This window comes from Antechinus flavipes, chromosome 3 (genome assembly GCF_016432865.1).
Source record: "Antechinus flavipes isolate AdamAnt ecotype Samford, QLD, Australia chromosome 3, AdamAnt_v2, whole genome shotgun sequence".
Classification (NCBI taxonomy): Eukaryota; Metazoa; Chordata; class Mammalia; order Dasyuromorphia; family Dasyuridae; genus Antechinus; species Antechinus flavipes.
Genome location: NC_067400.1, coordinates 452,439,649 through 452,458,095, shown reverse-complemented (window position 1 = coordinate 452,458,095; position 18,447 = coordinate 452,439,649). Strand labels below are relative to the sequence as shown.

Genomic DNA, 18,447 nt, shown 5'->3' with positions numbered 1-18,447 from the left:
TGTTGTAAAAAAATTACCCTGGCATGGATTCTGTCAATAAAAAGTTATTATAAAATTTTAAAAAACATGTAATGGTTTATTATTATTCAAATGAAATAATAAATGTTTTCATATGGTAGCCACATTTAGAAAAAAAAAAAGCTCTTTGGGTTCTTTACAATTTTTAAGAGTGCAAAGGGATCCAGAGACCAAAATGTTTAAAGATTATAAGATTTTTTTTTGAAGAATTCTCAGCATTTTGAACATGCATCTTTACACTATATGAGGCTAATGACAAATATGTTAATATTTTTACACAGGTGATCAAATTAAAAGATAAAGTAGTTGCAGATATAAGCCATATTCTGCACTCATTCTTTCAATCCTTACTTGAACCAGCAGGCCAGAGCTCAGATCCATTAAGGGTTCTAGAAAACCCTGATGAATTTCGGATGTATTATAGTACATATAGTATAAGTAGTATCATGTAGCCCATAAGCCCCCACCAGTCTGTTTTCCCCACTATCAGTAGATATCAATTAGTCAGTCAGAACTTAACTTCTAGAAAGGAGTATTTACTAAGCCTTATAGTAAGAATAGCCAGTACAAAACAGTCCCCTCCCCAAAATCTGCAACTAAACTAGCAAGCTTAGTGCACACTTGACACATGTACACCTGATCAAAGCATAACTGATTTCTGTCCTTGGAAACTTCTAAGACAGTAAATCCTACCTAAGATTGAAAGTGCCTTGAAGGCAGAGATTCTGTCTTCTCCTATGTATCTTTCCCTATTTTATGCTTTCAAACTGTTCTGGAGAAGACCTTTAAGAACAGCAAGGAGATCAAATCAGTCAATACTTAAACAAGTTAATTCAGGTCATCCCCTGGCATATTAAATACTGAAGCTGAAGCTTAAATACTTTGGCCTTATATTGAGGACAGGACTCACTGGAAAAGACCCTGATGTTGGGAAAGACTGACGGCAAGAGGAAAAGACAATTTCAGAGGATGAGATGGATAGAGTTATAGAAACAATGAACATGAAATTAGACAGATTTAGGGAGACAGTGAAGGACAGAAGGGTCTGGTGCGTGATGGTTCATAATTTCACAAAGTGTTGAACAGGACTGAACACAGATGAGCAAACTGAGCTTAAAAGAATAAAAGTGATTTGTCCAGATTTTATAGAGTTAGCAAATGTCTAAGACAGGATTCCAAGTCTTTCTAGGATTCCAAGAATTTCTAGGCCCTTGAGTTCCAAGTCTAGCACTTAACCCACTATCCATGCTGCTTCTCTAGCAAATATTGAAATTCACTTAAGAATTATTAAAAAATCGAATCCAAGCAGTATTTATTAAGTACCTGCTATATACAAGAGGATGTATATACAAACACCAACACTAGAACAGTGAGGAGTAGCAAAATTACAAAAAAGTTTTCACACAAATAAAGTCAGACTTAAATAATTGGAAAAATATTAAGTGCTCTTGGATAGGCCGAGCGAATATAATAAAGATGACAATACTCCCTAAACTAATCTATTTATTTAGTGCTATACCAATCAGACTTCCAAGAAAATATTTTAATGATTTAGAAAAAATAACAACAAAATTCATATGGAACAATAAAAAGTCGAGAATCTCAAGGGAATTAATGAAAAAAAAAATCAAATGAAGGTGGTCTAGCTGTACCTGATCTAAAATTATATTATAAAGCAGCAGTCACCAAAACCATTTGGTATTGGCTTAGAAATAGATTAGTTGATCAGTGGAAAAGGTTAGGTTCACAAGACAGAATAGTCAACTATAGCAATCTAGTGTTTGACAAACCCAAAGATTCTAAATTTTGGGATAAGATTTCATTATTTGATAAAAACTGCTGGGATAACTGGAAATTAGTATGGCAGAAATTAGGCAAGGACCCACACTTAACACCACATACCAAGATAAGATCAAAATGGGTCCATGACCTAGGCATAAAGAACGAGATTATAAATAAATTAGAGGAACATAGGATAGTTTATCTCTCAGACTTGTGGAGGAGAAAGAAATTTGTGACCAAAGATGAACTTGAGACCATTAACGATCACAAAATAGAAAATTTTGATTATATCAAATTAAAAAGCCTTTGTACAAACAGAACGAATGCAAACAAGATTAGTAGGGAAGCAACAAACTGGGAAAACATCTTTACAATTAAAGGTTCTGATAAAGGCCTCATTTCCAAAATATATAGAGAACTGACTCAAATTTATAAAAAAAATCAAGCCATTCTCCAATTGATAAATGGTCAAAGGATATGAACAGACAATTTTCAGATGAAGAAATTGAAACTATTACCACTCACATGAAAGAGTGTTCCAAATCACTATTGATCAGAGAAATGCAAATTAAGACAACTCTGAGATATCACTACACACCTGTCAGATTGGCTAAGATGACAGGAAAAAATAATGATGAATGTTGGAGGGGATGCGGGAAAACGGGGACACTGATGCATTGTTGGTGGAGTTGTGAACGAATCCAGCCATTCTGGAGAGCAATCTGGAATTATGCCCAAAAAGTTATCAAACTGTGCATACCCTTTGATCCAGCAGTGTTTCTATTGGGCTTATACCCCAAAGAGATACTAAAAAAGGGAAAGGGACCTGTATGTGCCAAAATGTTTGTAGCAGCCCTGTTTGTAGTGGCTAGAAACTGGAAAATGAATGGATGCCCATCAATTGGAGAATGGCTGGGTAAATTGTGGTATATGAATGTTATGGAATATTATTGCTCTGTAAGGAATGACCAGCAGGATGAATACAGAGAGGCTTGGAGAGACCTACATGGACTGATGCTAAGTGAGATGAGCAGAACCAGGAGATCATTATACACTTCAACAACGATATTGTATGAGGATGTATTCTGATGGAAGTGGATTTCTCTGACAAAGAGACTTAACTGAGTTTCATTGGATAAATGATGGACAGAAACAGCTACACCCAAAGAAGGGATACTGGGAAATGAATGTGAACTATTTGATTTTTGATTTTCTTCCCGAGTTATTTTTACCTTCTGAATCCAATTCTCCCTGTGCAGCGGGAGAACTGTTCGGTTCTGCAAATATGTATTGTATCTAGGATATACTGCAACATATTTAACATATATAGGACTGCTTGCCATCTGGGGGGGGGGGGAGGAGGGAGGGAGGGGAAAAAAATGAAACATAAGTGATTGCAAGGGATAATGTTGTGTAAAAATTATCCTGGCATGGATTCTGTCAATACAAAGTTATTATCAAATAAAATTAAATTTAGAACAGTGAGGAGTTGTGGTGTCGGGGAGGAAGCAGGTATCTAGAAATCAGTAGACTTGGGAGAGTCTAGGAACTGCTTCATTTTAATTCTTGTGTCCCCGAGCCTCTAAAGGTGCTTCTTCTTTAGCAGGTGGGTTCTTGGACTAAAAGGCTTTGTGATCTTGATCTGTTCTTTAATTCCACTGAATTCCTTCTTTCTTCATCCACAAGATGAAGTTGAACTAGATAGTCTCTCAAGCTCGTTCCTGCACACACACACACACACACACACACACACACACACACACTTCCTTCCAGGAGCCTCAAGAAATCACTTTCCATAAATAAATAACATTTCATCCTAGCGCAGCCAGCCCCCGGGAAGGTGCCCCCAGAGAAGTGCCGCTTTATCTGTTTATGGGTTGCATTTATATTCTGGCGGGCCTCTGGGAGACCTGAGATGGAGGAAAAGCCTCAGAAGGAGGTGAAGCCGGGGATACCCACTCTAAGGGAAAGCGCCTGCTGCAGAGGTAGCGCGAAAGGAGCAGAGGAGCACGAGCTCAGATGCCGGTCCCTCCATCCCGAGGCTAGACTGCAGGGCAGAGGGCGCGAGGTACCCCCAGCTGCTGGGCTATAGCAAGTGAGGGGGCGGGCAGGGGCGGAGCCGGCGCGGCGCGGGGCCAATCCCGGCGGGCGGCGTGGTTCTCCCGGGTGGTCCCGGCCCCGCCCCAGCTCCCGGCGGCTTCAGGCTCCCGGCTGGTCTGAGAGCGCAGGGGGCGGGGCTCCGCTTGACAGTGGCAGCCGCTGGGGGAGAAGAGGCGAGCAGCGGAGGGAAGGGGAGTCAGCGCCTGCCGTGTGTGACCGAGGCTCCCGCACTCAGCGTCGGCGGCGGGAGGCAGCGGCCGCAGGAGCAGCAGCAGCCCCGGCAGCGGCGTTTGCGCGAAGCTGGAGCGGTGCTAGCGCCCAGAGCGCAGCGGTGGATGCGGAGGAGACGCGCAGCGCACGCGATGCTGAGGCCGTCCCTCCCCTCCTGCCATTGACCTGGCTTCTTCCTAAAGGTACACGAGCGCGGGCATTCCCCACTCCCCGCCCCGATCATTCCCAAAGCACCCCCCGCCTCCAGAAAGGAGGACCCTGTTCTCGCTCCCATCTCCTCCCGTCCTTGCGCCCGGCTTTGTGTCTCCTGGGCGCGGAGTTAGGCGGGAGGGTGGGTGGGGAAGGATGATGCGCGGGGTGGGGTTGGGCCGGGCTGGACTGGTTTCCCTTTGAGGAAGAGGGTGGGAGCTACGGAAAGAGGGGGAGGGGGAGATCAAGGGGGAGCAGCTGGCAATATCTCCATCCTCTATCCTTCATCCTGCCTCCATCTGGTTTGAGAGCGGTTATATTTCAGGAACAGGAGAAAGTTTGATGCTGAACTGTGAGAAAATGAGGCTGGACTAAGCTCTTGAGGCAGGCACCCCTTAAACCCGGGAATATACTTTGTCCTTATTTTCCACTGATGATTTACCCGCTACCCTTGCAAACTGTGTGGGTTCACCATCAAGTGTTCACAGGTGGAACACAGGTGTTCCTGTCTACTAGTTCCCAAAATGACATCCTATCTCCATCTTCCACTTGGAAATACCCTTTGGAAATTCCACAAGGAAAATCCGCTCCCTCTTCTACACTGCTACTTCTTCCTTGACTCAGTGCAGCCAGATTTTTCCCACATCTTGCCCGTTTTTGCACACCCAGTGCTTAACCACAGTACTTGGCACATAATAAATGTTTATTGATTGACTGAAAATAGTAACGATCTTTAATTATCCTGAACTGGACCCCTCTCCTATCTCCAGAAACTTGCATCAAGAAAGTCCTATATGAGAGCATCTTCATCCTTCTAATTAAAGCATGCATCAGAACCAGAAAGCAGTGAAAACATTGGGACAGATTGAGTGAATCACACTCAACAGTGTGTAGCCACTGTTGTGCTAGTAGCTAGTAGCTACTATTAACCAACAGTGCTAGTAGCACCATTAAGAACTGAACACCTTGACACCAAATGGCCCTGAATGTGTCAGGTTAACAGCCAGTAGTTAGCTGTCATATTCTAGTTACCACACTGGAAAGTGCCTATAAGCAGGCATTATAAGCACTGTACTTTGGGACACCTGGTGCAATACACATGATGTCAAGTATGGAATCAAAACTGGTGTCATGTGGTGCCAAGGTGGCACAAATGTGCCAGAGGCAGGAGCCTCTTTCTTGAATTCTAACAACAAATGCCCCCTAGCAGCCTTCAGAGATGTGGGTGTGTGCACGCACACATCCACACACACACATCCACATCCACATTTTCATTATGCACTATCCTATCCTTGAATATTCTGAAACCCTTCCTCCAGGTGCACAAATATCAAAAGTTCATAACCTTGTCAATGGATGAGAATTTTTCACAGATCTGGGAATATTGTGCATTTTAAACTACATTTAGTCCCATTTAGTCAACTCTACTTTTTTGTTGTTACACTCTTTCAGTCAGAAAGTGAGACAGTATTAGATATCGAGCCCAATTGTGAATCATCCTTGGAAAAGGTACCAAAACATAGAAAACAATACAATTTAGTGAAATAGTATGATATAATAATAATGTAAAGATATCTTCCATGAGAAAACCATTGCACACACACACACACACACACACACACAGAAGAGAGTGTTATAAAGTACTGATTTGTAATTAGGAAGAGGTAGGTTCAAATCCTACCTTTGACTCTTAGTTTTAAGTTGTGATTTATTTTATACTTAATTTGTTCAGAGGTTTTCTGAAATACATCTATTTATTGCAAAGAGATAGTTGGGGGAGATAGGATGTTATAGTGGAAATTTTTCTGATTTTTAAGTTACAGAACCAGAATTCAAATCCTGCCTCTGATATTTATTATTACAGTGTCCACAGGTGTATTCAATCTTTCCTCAACTTGCAAAATTGGCGGATTAGATTAGATGCTTCTGAGGTTCCTTCTAACATCAGTTCTGTCCATCAGTGAACATTTATGAAGAATCTATTATGTGCCAGACATTGTGCTAAGCTCTAAAAATATAAAAAAAAAGGCAAAAGACAGCCCATGTCCTCAAGGAGCTCATAATCCCAGGATCTGTCATTTTATCATGGAGGGTACATGGGATGACTTGTATTATTAATCTTATTTTCTGTCTTTCATACACACACATACACACACACACACACACACACACACACACACTTCCTTTTACCATATTCTTTCTTTCTTATTTGGGCATGACCATCAATTAGCTTCAGACATCTTTACTTACCTAAAAGGCCTTGGAAACCAACACCCTGTTTGTTGACATTACATTTTAATTCATATTTACCCACGAGCCACAAGATATCACTCTGATAAGAACACAGTTCTCTTTTGTGGGCCTCATGCTTCCTGATTAGCATATGCTCACACAGCCCACCTGACATTATAATTTACAGCCTGTAAAAACTTGTCCATGTTTTGCATAGGGGGAAATTCACATATTCCAACACATAGCAACTTTAAAAGACAGCCTCTAATATTCAGACAAGTGTGCACACATATGCCCAGAGCACATTGTTGTAAAACCCTGAGAAGTCCTTGATTTAACAAGTCATTTTGCCTGATTGATCATCCCAAGAATTTAAATCAAACACCAATCTCAAAACACCTTAGGTCTGGTTATCTTTTAGGAGAAAGATCTTGGGGGAAAAGGGTGAACAAATATACTCTCAACTGACAAGGATGGGGAAGGAACCCAGAAGCAGCCTTACTTCATCATATAAATTGGTCTTAACTTTGCAATTCTCTACACCAGGGTATAATTTTACATCCTTGAAATCCTTAATCCTTTCTCTACCTCCTCACTCACCTTCAATACAGATATTAATTCCAGTCCAGACACAGGCAATCTTGCTTGACTTATTAAAACAGAAAAGATAGCAACTATTGACTGATGGGAAGTTGTTGAGGTTCTCTGTGGATTTCCTTAATCCATATTATCCCTGATTTCTGTTATTACTATGAATTATTGGGGATGAATAACAGCATTTTCTTGAGATAATAAATTCTTTGTTTTTTACTTTCCTTTTCATTGACGATTTCAAACCCCTCTGATTTATTTATTTATTTATTTTTAAAATTTTATTATAGCTTTTTATTTACAAGATATATGCATGGGTAATTTTTCAGCATTGACAGTTGCAAAATCATTTGTTCCAATTTTCCCCTCCTTTCCCCCACCTCCTCACAATATATGTTAAATATGTTAAAGTATATGTTAAATACAATACACGTATACATGTCCATACAGTTATTTTGCTGCACAAGAAGAATCGAACTTTGAAATAGTGTACAATTAACCTATGAAGGGAATCAAAAATGCAGGTGGACAAAAATAGAGGAATTGTGGATTCTATGTAGTAGTTCACACTCATTTCCCAGAGTTCTTTCCCTGGGTGTAGCTGGTTCAATTCATTACTATTTTATTGGAACTGATTTGTTTCGTTTCATTGTTGAAGAGGGCCATGTCCATCAGAATTGATCATCATATAGTATTGTTGTGGAAGTATATAATGATCTCCTGGTCCTGCTAAGATGATAAATTCTTAAAAAAAAAAAAAAAAGAAGAAGAAAAGAAATAACTCTTCTCCACATTATTTAAAAATTCCTCCAGTGACTTTTACAGTATTAACTATCCAAAGAAGCTCAGAACAAAATACTTTATAAGACTGTGTGAAGAAAGCTGTTACCATATTTATATGCTACCACCTGTTGCCTTTATGGTGGGTGTGACATCCTCTGCATAGCAACACACCTTGTCCTCATTTTCTAGACTTATACCTTTAACTCCCACTTGGCAAAAGGCCTTTTGCTGGTGTAATACATATTTGAAAAATGGTGTCATGGCAATGAAGCACTATTTTCCTAGTCTATACCTAGAATCATGTCATCGATAAGATCAGTAGGTTTTATTTAGCCATTTTTCTTTACAAGAAAACTTGTGTGTAGAGGAATATGAATAAATACATTCCTTATTGGTGTGGTTTTTCACTTCCTAACTCTTCTTCTGGTTGCAAATCAAAAAAATAGCACTAAGCTTCTTAAGAAGTAAAACGTAGGATTTTGAGCTGTTAACAGATGCTCTCTGAGAATATAGTCCCCAATTAGCATTTTACTTATATTGCCATAGTGCTAAGAAGCACAAAATCCCACATTGATATTTTGGTATTTCCAGGTAAATTGTCTTATCTGAGCTTTGTTTTGATGTATGTACTAGATTGTAAACTCCTTGATGGCAGAAGAGAATCTCTTTAGCACAGTTGTACAATGTAAGGCTCTATAAATATTTGTTTCAGGGAATTGAATTTCCCATTTTTCAATGGTAACAAGATCTTTGCTTGGTTCACAACTTCTGGTTGCAACTGCTACTCTAAATGACTTAGGGAGTTATTGTTAGTTATTTCATTTGATTCTTCATAACCCCATTTGGAGTTTACTTGGCAAAGATACAGGACTGCTTTGCCATTTCCTTCTTTAGCTCATTATATAGATATGGAAACAGAGGCAGACAAAGATAAATGACTTACCCAGGGTCACACACCTAATAATGGTCTGAAGCTAGATTTGAACCCCAGGAGATGAGGCTTCCTGATTCTAGATCCAACACTCTATCGGCTGTGCCACTTAAGGGCAGCTAAGATATTGAAGTAGCCTTATTTGAAATATATGGGAAGAGTGTTTTCACTACCATATTTTTATTCTAAGCTTGGGATGAAAGAAAGAGAGGCAAGTAACTTTTGTTAGACAGTAGACATATTATTTATATTTGTGTACCAAAGATTGGAAGGCAATGTTGTTTTGACAGAATATTAAATGAATGTAAGACACTGTTATTTTAACAGAATATTAAGTGAACGCAACAGACAAATATGATATAGTGAAAAGACCACCCAAAGTTTTTTCACTAGGGCCAGGGAACCTGTCTCTGCATCTTTTTGGACAAGTCATCTCCAAATCTGTTTTCTTATTTATCAAATACAGAAGTTTGACTAGATGATCCCTAAATTGCTTTACCATTTAAAATTCTATGATTTATGAACTTGCCAACTGGCAATGCTCATATATATCTGTTGGGGTGTACAGACTCAGCCAAGAAAATGCATACAATTTTATATGGGGATCATATTCCCCCACTCAGTTGGAATCACACATTTTTACTAATCCGTGCTCACTTGACATGATAAACTGTGACATTCCTCCATATGTGCATGTGTTCCTGCAATCATCATCATTTATCTTTTCATTGTGATTCTAATGCTGTGCCCCACTCATATGTACCCTTCATTCAGTTCTCTTGCGATGTATATATTCATGTGGATGCATTTTTTGACATTCAATTTTATATGAAAGTACTTTTTTGTTTATTGTAATGCTTAAATCATTTTAATCCTCATAAAGTACCATTATAAATGTGTGTGTGAATGTGTATGTGGTAAACACATACATAATATATTTGTTACACACACACACACACACACACACACACACACACACACATATATCTACACTCACACATACACATGCACATAAATGTGCAACTAGGTGCCAAGAGGGGCCAGAAGTCAAGAAGAGTCAAGTTCTAATTTAGCCTCACACACTAGCTGTGTGACTGGTCAAGTCACTTTACCTCTATTTCCCTTAGGTTACTCATCTATAAAATGGGGATAATAATAGTACCTACCTCCCGGGGTTGTTTTGAGAATCAGATGAGTGTCTGGCACATAGTAGGTACTATATAAATGTGATATATATACTAGCTTTCTCCACCTTTGTCATACAGCATGACCCCCACATCAGCCAGCATTCTACATACTTTGACATGACATTGAGTGGAGAAGAACACTATTTTTCAGCAGCTTATTTGTGTACACATTCATATTAGCATAAGCTCACCAGCAGCATACAATGTGGGAAACATTGCTTTTTCATTTATATTTTGAGAAATACATATTGGAAAAGTTCATTTTGTGTTACTTTTGTGTATTCTGAAATGTCTGATTCTGAAGTGAATTATATATATGTTAAATATATATAATTATATGTGTTTATAGTGTTATTTTGTATATTCTGAAATGAATTATATTGTAGATATTAAATATATAATTATATTGCATATAGTGTTGTTTTTATATATTTCAAAATGACTAATTTGGAAATTAATTATAAGTAGTAGATTATCTACAATATATGTATTATATATAATTATATGTGTGTATGGTATTACTTTTGTATATTCTAAAATGAATTATAGATATTAAATGATATGTAATATGCTAAGTATTATATATAAATATATGTATATATAGTGTTCTTTTGTGTATTCTGAAATGAATTTTATATGTAATATATATTGCATATCATTATATTTGTGTGTACATATACACAGACATACACACATATAAAATGTGATTGTTCTCCTACAGTCCTGCTGTTAAAAATGTCCTCTAGGTATATTGCTGATTTAAAAGACTTGCATTCTGCCCCCACTTAACACCAGAGGGTCTCTCCAGATGGTTAGTAGCTATAATTGGGGGAGGCTGGTAGTTTTGTGTGTGTATGTGTGTATGTGTACACTCAAATTGAACTTTCTTGGAGTCTAATGTACCTTGAGAATCATAGCTTTATAGATTTAAGTCTAGAAAGAACTTGAGAATTCATCTCATTCAACTATTTCATCTTACAGATTAGGAAACTGAGGTTCGGTGAGATTAGTGGCTTGCCTTAAGTCTTGCAGGTAGAAAGTGACTGAGCTAGTATTTGAGTTAGGGTCCGAAGACTCAAAAACCAGTCCTCATTTTATAATACCATTCCTCTTCTCTTTCAGTATGTGTGTTGACAATTTCAGGTCCATTAGCACTTTATCCACTGTGCTACCTAAACCCAGTGACTTAACCAAAGTCACATAGCTAGTAAGTGGCAAAGACAAGATCTCACTTCAGGCCCCTTGACTCCAGTTCAGCATGTTTTCCATTGTACCATGCTATTTCTCCAAGAAGTGTCACTGTACCTTAAACTTCCAGATTGGTATTTTATCCATTTGATATCGCGAGGTCAATAAGCATTTATTCAGTGCTTACTATATCTCAGTTATTGTGCCTGGTCCTGGGAATGCAAACACAAGTATAAAGAAAAATAATCTCTCTCCTTGATGAACTTCCATTCTAATGGGGAGGGGAGAAAAAAAGGAGTAGGAAAGAAAGGTACCTCCCAAAAAGGGGTATTATAAAGAAAGTCAGGGGAGGAGCCTGAAGAAGAATGAAGACCTGGATGCTTTGGGCATTTCCCTTAAAATGGAGGTTTGGGGAGAAAAAAGCTAGAGGAAGCAGCTGTAGGAGTGAATTGTAATTCCAGTGTGACAAGTCTAGGAGTGGAGGGAACATCCAGGGCAAGAAGGCTACTATGGCATGGTAAAGACAGTTCAGAGTCTGGAGGAGAGTCTGCAAAAGGAAGTGCAAGTTATAAGTAAACTAGAAGGTTAATATGGTAAGCATTGCAAATCTTTTTCTTTGGTTTGTCCCAACTCTTTCCTTGACTTCAATAATTGGTTTAGAGCTTGTAATTAAACTCTACTAGCCTCCAGTTTCTGGATCTAGGGAGTGAAAGGGAATAAGCATTTTAATGCCTACTGTGTGCCAAAAACTGTGCTGAGTGCTTTACATTGAATATTTCATTTGATCCTCACTACCTTTCCAGTTGGATGCTGTTATTTTCTTCATTTTACGGTTGGGATAACTGAGGCAGGTGGAGGTTAAATGTCTTGCTAAAGTTCACATAACTAGTAAGTGTCTCAGATGGGACTGGAACTCAGGTGTTTCTGACTGCAACCTGTTGTTCTTATGAATATACTTTTTGACAGAAAATCAGTCAGTGTAACATAATCAGTAAGTTGAAGCTCTCCATTTTCAATGAAAATTCTGGCCTATTTCTTTTATAAGTTGGTATATCTATAAAGCCCATAATTAATATTTAGCCCTTTGCTGAGTCTGAAAGATTTATAATCTGGGTACATCATCACTTGAATGTTTACCTCTGGGCAAAATCTTTAGTATTCTCAAGTGATTATTTCATTGAAACCTCTTGAGGGAAAAGTGTTTTCCAAGACAAAAGCATGTTATAATGTTGGAATCCCAATTTTATTTTAGAAGGCAACAAATGGCAAAGTGGTTAGAATGCTGGATTTAGAGTTCTAATACTTCCTCAGGTACATCTTGCCTATGTGACCCTGGCATATTACTTGACCTTTCCCTGCCTCAGTGCTTCCTCTGTCAAAACAAAGATCATAATAGCATGTACTTCACAAGGCTATTGTGAGAATCGAATGAGTTTAAAGCCCTTTGCAAAGCTTAAAGCATTATATAAATGTTAATTCTTACTACCATGAGTTATATTATTGTTATCCTCTGAAATTTAGGGTTAATGAAACTGTATTTGTATACCTCTGAATTTAGCAATTTTCCATAGCGTTAGATAAAGCCATCTAAACACAGTTGGCTGTGTTACCATGCAGGGATCGAAGATGGCAGCTACCTCAGAGACCATCAGTTCCCATCTTATTGTTGAAGAAACTGAAGCTGGGCTAAGTCACTGAGGGTTACCTAAATAGTAAGAAATAGCTGCAATTTGAACTCTGGTTCTCTGATTTTCAGTTCAAATCTCTTGTCACTGAAAACACATTGCCCCTTATACAGAGAAGTTGCCAGGACAACTCAAGCTCCTAAAAATAACTTCAGAGTGTGGATAGACCAGACAGTGCAGAAAACTTAATGCTGATCATACACTTTTCCCTCTCCAATCAACAAACATTTCTCAAGTGATTGTCGTGTGCCAGGTGTTATGTTAAACATGGGAAATATAAAGAAGCAACAAAAACAAGGAGCTCACGTTCAAATATATAGCTAATCTCAGGGACTCCTTTGATATTGAGAGTTATCTCGCTGTAGTGAAAAGCAATTCACTCACACAGCAATTCAAATCTTAGGTCTCTAGTCTATAATTCACTTTCAAATTGTATCTTAAATTATAATTGCATGTATGTTCCTTATCTCCCCCATCCCAGACTGAAATTTCTACTTCTTTCTCCTTGATTCCACATAGCTCCCACTGCAGTGTTTCATTATGACAATAGCTCATACTTCCATAGTAGTTTTCTTGAGAGCTTTCTTCCTCACAATCCTCTAAGATATTTTCGTTGGTACAGATATTGTTATACCTGGTTTACAGGTGAGAAATTGACCTGTACCAAAGCCACAGTGTCAGCAGATGGGAAGCAGCAAGACTCAAACCCTGCCTTCCTAGTGTTTTAAGTAAAGGAATGTACTCGATGTTGAACTTTGAGCAAATTAAAGGAAACACTGGAAATGGTGGGGCTCAGTCTGGTGCAATGCATTTCAGGGTGGGACTAGAGGCAAAAAATACCCAGTAAATTGAAGGCATGTTGCATGAGACAGCTTTCTGGCTTTCTCTTTGTAGCTGCTTAATGATATTCTTAAAAAGCATTTTGAACTTCCAAGATATTTCCTGTGAGATCCGTGTATGATGAGAAAGAGGTAAAGGCAATTCTTAGAAGTATTTTATCTTCCTGATGCAGTCTCTTAGCAAAAATATATTTGTCTGACTGACTGCAGTTGCAGTTTAATTTTCTTCACCCCATGGCCTGTTCACAGCTTCCTTATATCACATCTGGCCTCATCAGGGAGGATGGACAGCATATTAAAAATATCACAGAAGCACAGCTGCTCCCTCATGGAATTTCCCTTTTTGTCCATGGTGAATGTAATGACATCTTCACTCTCTAAGTTAAAGAGCAACAATAAGCATGGATTGGCCCATAAAAGCCTTTCAGCACAGTTGGGTCTACTAGAGGCTTAATTGCAGTCTGAGGAACACCTTTGGCACACATCCCCATCCCCACCAGTCCCAGAGCCCTTAGAGTGTGTTCTTTATTTCACAAAATAGGCTGATAAAAATTTCCAGCCTTTCAGGACATGAGTAAAAATGTCAATGTAGGACTCTCATTGGCTTCAAGATTTTTCCTAATGTCCCTGTTTCTCATCAGCATGGTCAGAAAAATTTACAGCTGTAGTCACTTCATACTTAAAAATGAGACTTGAATTGTACCTCAAATTCCTTTGGTTGATTTATGGAAATAGGACTTCCCAACTTTTACAACTCAAAGCTGCTGACAACACTGGTTAAAAAAAAAGTCAGTGATAGGACTTTAGTTTTATAATTCCTTTGGATTTTTTTTTTGTCAACCTGAGTTGCCTGGCTTATAAATACAAAGTAAGTTCATAAGGGCATAATTTTAGGCAGCTTGAAACCATACTCAAACCTGTGGGGCCCCTATATCTGTCCCATTCTGCAGTATAGGTTATTAAAATTCAGTTCCTGGAAAGTAAACTTGTCCCCTTTGTAAGTAAATTTCATGTTCACTCATTGTTATTATCCTGTACAGTATTCACTTGAGTTTTAGGGTTTTTTTCCCTTTATAATGGGAAGTGAAAAGCACAACTTCTGTTCCTGGTAGCTCCAGCCAAGATGATTTATTTATACAATGAGGAAGATGAACAGGGTCATTATTCTAAGTCATCTTTAAACAATTGTTATAGTATATCAGAGTTTCTCTTTGGCTTGACTGCTTGGAAAGCAAATGACAAAGTTTTGAGTGTTTGTATTGTCCATATGTAGATATGCCCATGTGGGGCACACACATATTGAGCTCATATTTACTCACTCTTCTCCATTAGTCCAATTGCTTTTATTGGCAATTTCATTTTGATACAATCTCATTAGCAAAAAGACTACAGAAAATCATCCCCAGGATAATACATCATGATCAAGTAGGATTTATACCAGGAATGCAGCGCTGGTTCAATATTAGGAAAACTATCAATATAATTGGCCATATTAATAATCAAATTAACAAAAACCATATGATCATCTCAATAGATGCAGAAAAAGCATTTGATAAAATCCAACATCCATTCCTATTAAAAATTCTTGAGAGTATAGGAATAAATGGACTTTTCCTTAAAATAATCAGTAGCATCTATTTAAAACCAGCAGTAAGCATTATATGTAACGGGGACAAACTGCAACCATTCCCAATAAGATCAGGAGTAAAACAAGGTTGCCCACTCTCACCGTTACTATTTAATATTGTATTAGAAATGCTAGCTTTGGCAATAAGAGTTGAGAAAGAGATTAAAGGAATAAGAATAGGTAATGAGGAAACCAAATTATCACTCTTTGCTGATGATATGATGGTATACTTAGAAAACCCCAGAGATTCTACCAAAAAGTTATTAGAAACAATCTACACCTTCAGCAAAGTTGCAGGATATAAAATAAACCCACATAAGTCATCAGCATTCTTATATATCACTAACAAAACCCAACAGTTAGAGATACAAAAAGAAATCCCATTTAAAGTAACTACTGATTGTATAAAATATTTAGGAATCTATCTGCCAAGGGAAAATCAGAAACTTTATGAGCAAAACTACAAAACACTTTCCACACAAATTAAGTCTGATCTAACCAACTGGAAAAATATTAAATGCTCTTGGATTGGGCGAGCAAATATAATAAAGATGACAATATTACCTAAATTAATCTACTTATTTAGCGCTATACCAATCAGACTCCCAAAAAACTACTTTGATGAATTAGAAAAAATAACAACAAAATTCATATGGAAAAACAAAAGGTCAAGAATTTCAAGGGAATTTATGAAAAAAAAATCAAATGAAGGTGGCCTAGCTGTACCAGATCTAAAATTATATTATAAAGCAGCAGTTACTAAAACCATCTGGTATTGGCTAAGAAATAGACTAGTTGATCAATGGAATAGGTTAGGGTCAAAGGACAAAACAGCCAATAACTTTAATAATATAGTGTTTGACAAACCCAAAGACACCAGTTTCTGGGATAAGAATGCATTATTTGACAAAAATTGCTGGGAAAATTGGAAATCAGTATGGCAGAAACTAGGCATTGACCCACACTTAACACCATACACCAAGATAAGGTCAAAATGGGTTCATGATCTAAGCATAAAGAATGAGATGATAAATAAATTGGAAGAGCATAGGATAGTTTACCTGTCAGACCTGTGGAAGAGGGAGGAATTTATGACCAAAGAAGAACTAGAGATCACTATTGACCACAACATAGAAAATTTTGATTATATCAAACTGAAAAGTTTTTGTACAAACAAAACAAATGCAAACAAGATTAGAAGGGAAAAAATAAACTGGGAAAACATTTTTACAATCAAAGGTTCTGATAAAGCCTCATTTCCAAAATATATAGAGAACTGACCCTAATCTATAAGAAATCAAACCATTCTCCAATTGATAAATGGTCAAAGGATATGAACAGACAATTCTCAGACGAAGAAATTGAAACTATTTATAGACATATGAAAATATGCTCCAAATCATTATTAATCAGAGAAATGCAAATTAAGACAACTCTGAGATACCACTACACACCTGTCAGATTGGCTAGAATGACAGGGAAAGATAATGGGGAATGTTGGAGGGGATGTGGGAAAACAGGGACACTGATACATTGTTGGTGGAATCATTTTGATACAATCTCTTAGCAAAAGATACAGTCTCACTGTGATGGCAGCTTCTCCCCAAATTTAAGTAGTTCCCTTCACCTCCTGGCCTATCAGATAGGCATTTCATTTTTAGTTGTTCAAAGTGTATATTGTATAAATAAATATATCCACATTTCACACAAATTTTTAAATTCTGTGACATAGTAGACAGAGCACTTAATGGAGAGTTAAGAGATCTGGATTCCAATCTTCATTTCAATTTTTTTATGTTCTCCTATTAAGCTCAGGATTTGATGATGGAAAGTTAGTGGGGATAATAATGAGAATGGTATACAGAGACATGAGAACAGAATCATACAAAGTAGGATGATTTACATGCCCATGAATGCATGACTGAAATTAAATCTTTAAAGTATTTGATAACTTCTTATAACTCCATTCCTGCAAAGCACTTTTTGAATAGTTACCTAAAATTGTCATCTTTGCCTTCTAGATACATTCTCTTCTCAAATAAATAGATGGCCATTTGGATGAGTAAAATTTAGAACTATTTATTTAGAACTATTTAGAACCATTATTCAACTCATATACTTAAATGGATTCATGATTTCATTGATTTCATTGTCCCCTCCAATGGCACAGATTGAAGCCTAACCACTTTTGTCCATGCTATAGAACTTTTGTCCAACATGAGAATGTTACCCATATGCATTGTATCTCCTGGTGGTTAAATGCATATAATTGTCAAGAGACACACACCTGACAATTGAGTGCTTAAAACCCATCCCATCTGCCTAGGAATAACTACCATTCTGATCCCTTGATTATTTCCTTCCTACTTATTTATTTCCATTTCTGTCACCCACTTTCAAGTTGCCTGTTCTCATGGGACCAAGATCCAATGGATAATTGAATCCCCTAGATAATATCCAAGCTTCATGGTTGTTTCGATCCTTTTTTTCCCATTAGATTTTCAGGGCAGTACAGCTAACAAGGAGTAAATGGTTTGATTTAAGCTTCACCTTTCATTCTCCTTTTTCTTCCTCTCTTAGAGGTGCTAATGAGCAGTGCTGTGACCAGAAGGCTGACAATCAGAGAGGAAAAGCAGAAGCAGAGGTTATCTATAATCTACCAGTTAGATTGATTATGTCAGCCTCTGAACCACCAAACATCGACCACATTAGAAACAATTATTTTATAATCAGTTCAATCTGACAAGTATTTACTGAGTGCTTACCATGTGCTAGGCACTGTGCTAGGTGCTAGAAATTCAAAGACAAAAATTTAAAACAGCCTCATCCTCAAAAAACTTACATTCTTCAGGGGAAAGGGTTTTACATGCAAATAAGTTTTGCCAAAGAAAAACAAAGTCATGTAGTCTTGAGTAAATACTAAAAGCTAGGGGATCAGAAAATTTCTCATGTGTAGATTGGCATCTGAGCCAAATTTTAAAAGAGTTACAAATACTACAACATGAAACTGAGTAGAGTGGCAATAATCATTTTTTTTTCTGGATGGGAGTCACAAATGATAGAA

General features: G+C 37.6%; 1 protein-coding gene across 1 annotated transcript in view; it reads left to right on the top strand.

Annotated features, from left to right (window-relative positions):
- The first annotated feature begins 4,098 nt into the window (after positions 1 to 4,098).
- The window catches only part of FRY (FRY microtubule binding protein), a 514,411-nt gene continuing 500,062 nt past the window's right edge, over positions 4,099 to 18,447 (top strand). The window contains exon 1 of the mRNA XM_051986496.1: positions 4,099 to 4,313. The gene's annotated coding sequence lies outside the window, so the exon portion shown is untranslated. The remainder of the gene's footprint in view (positions 4,314 to 18,447) is intronic.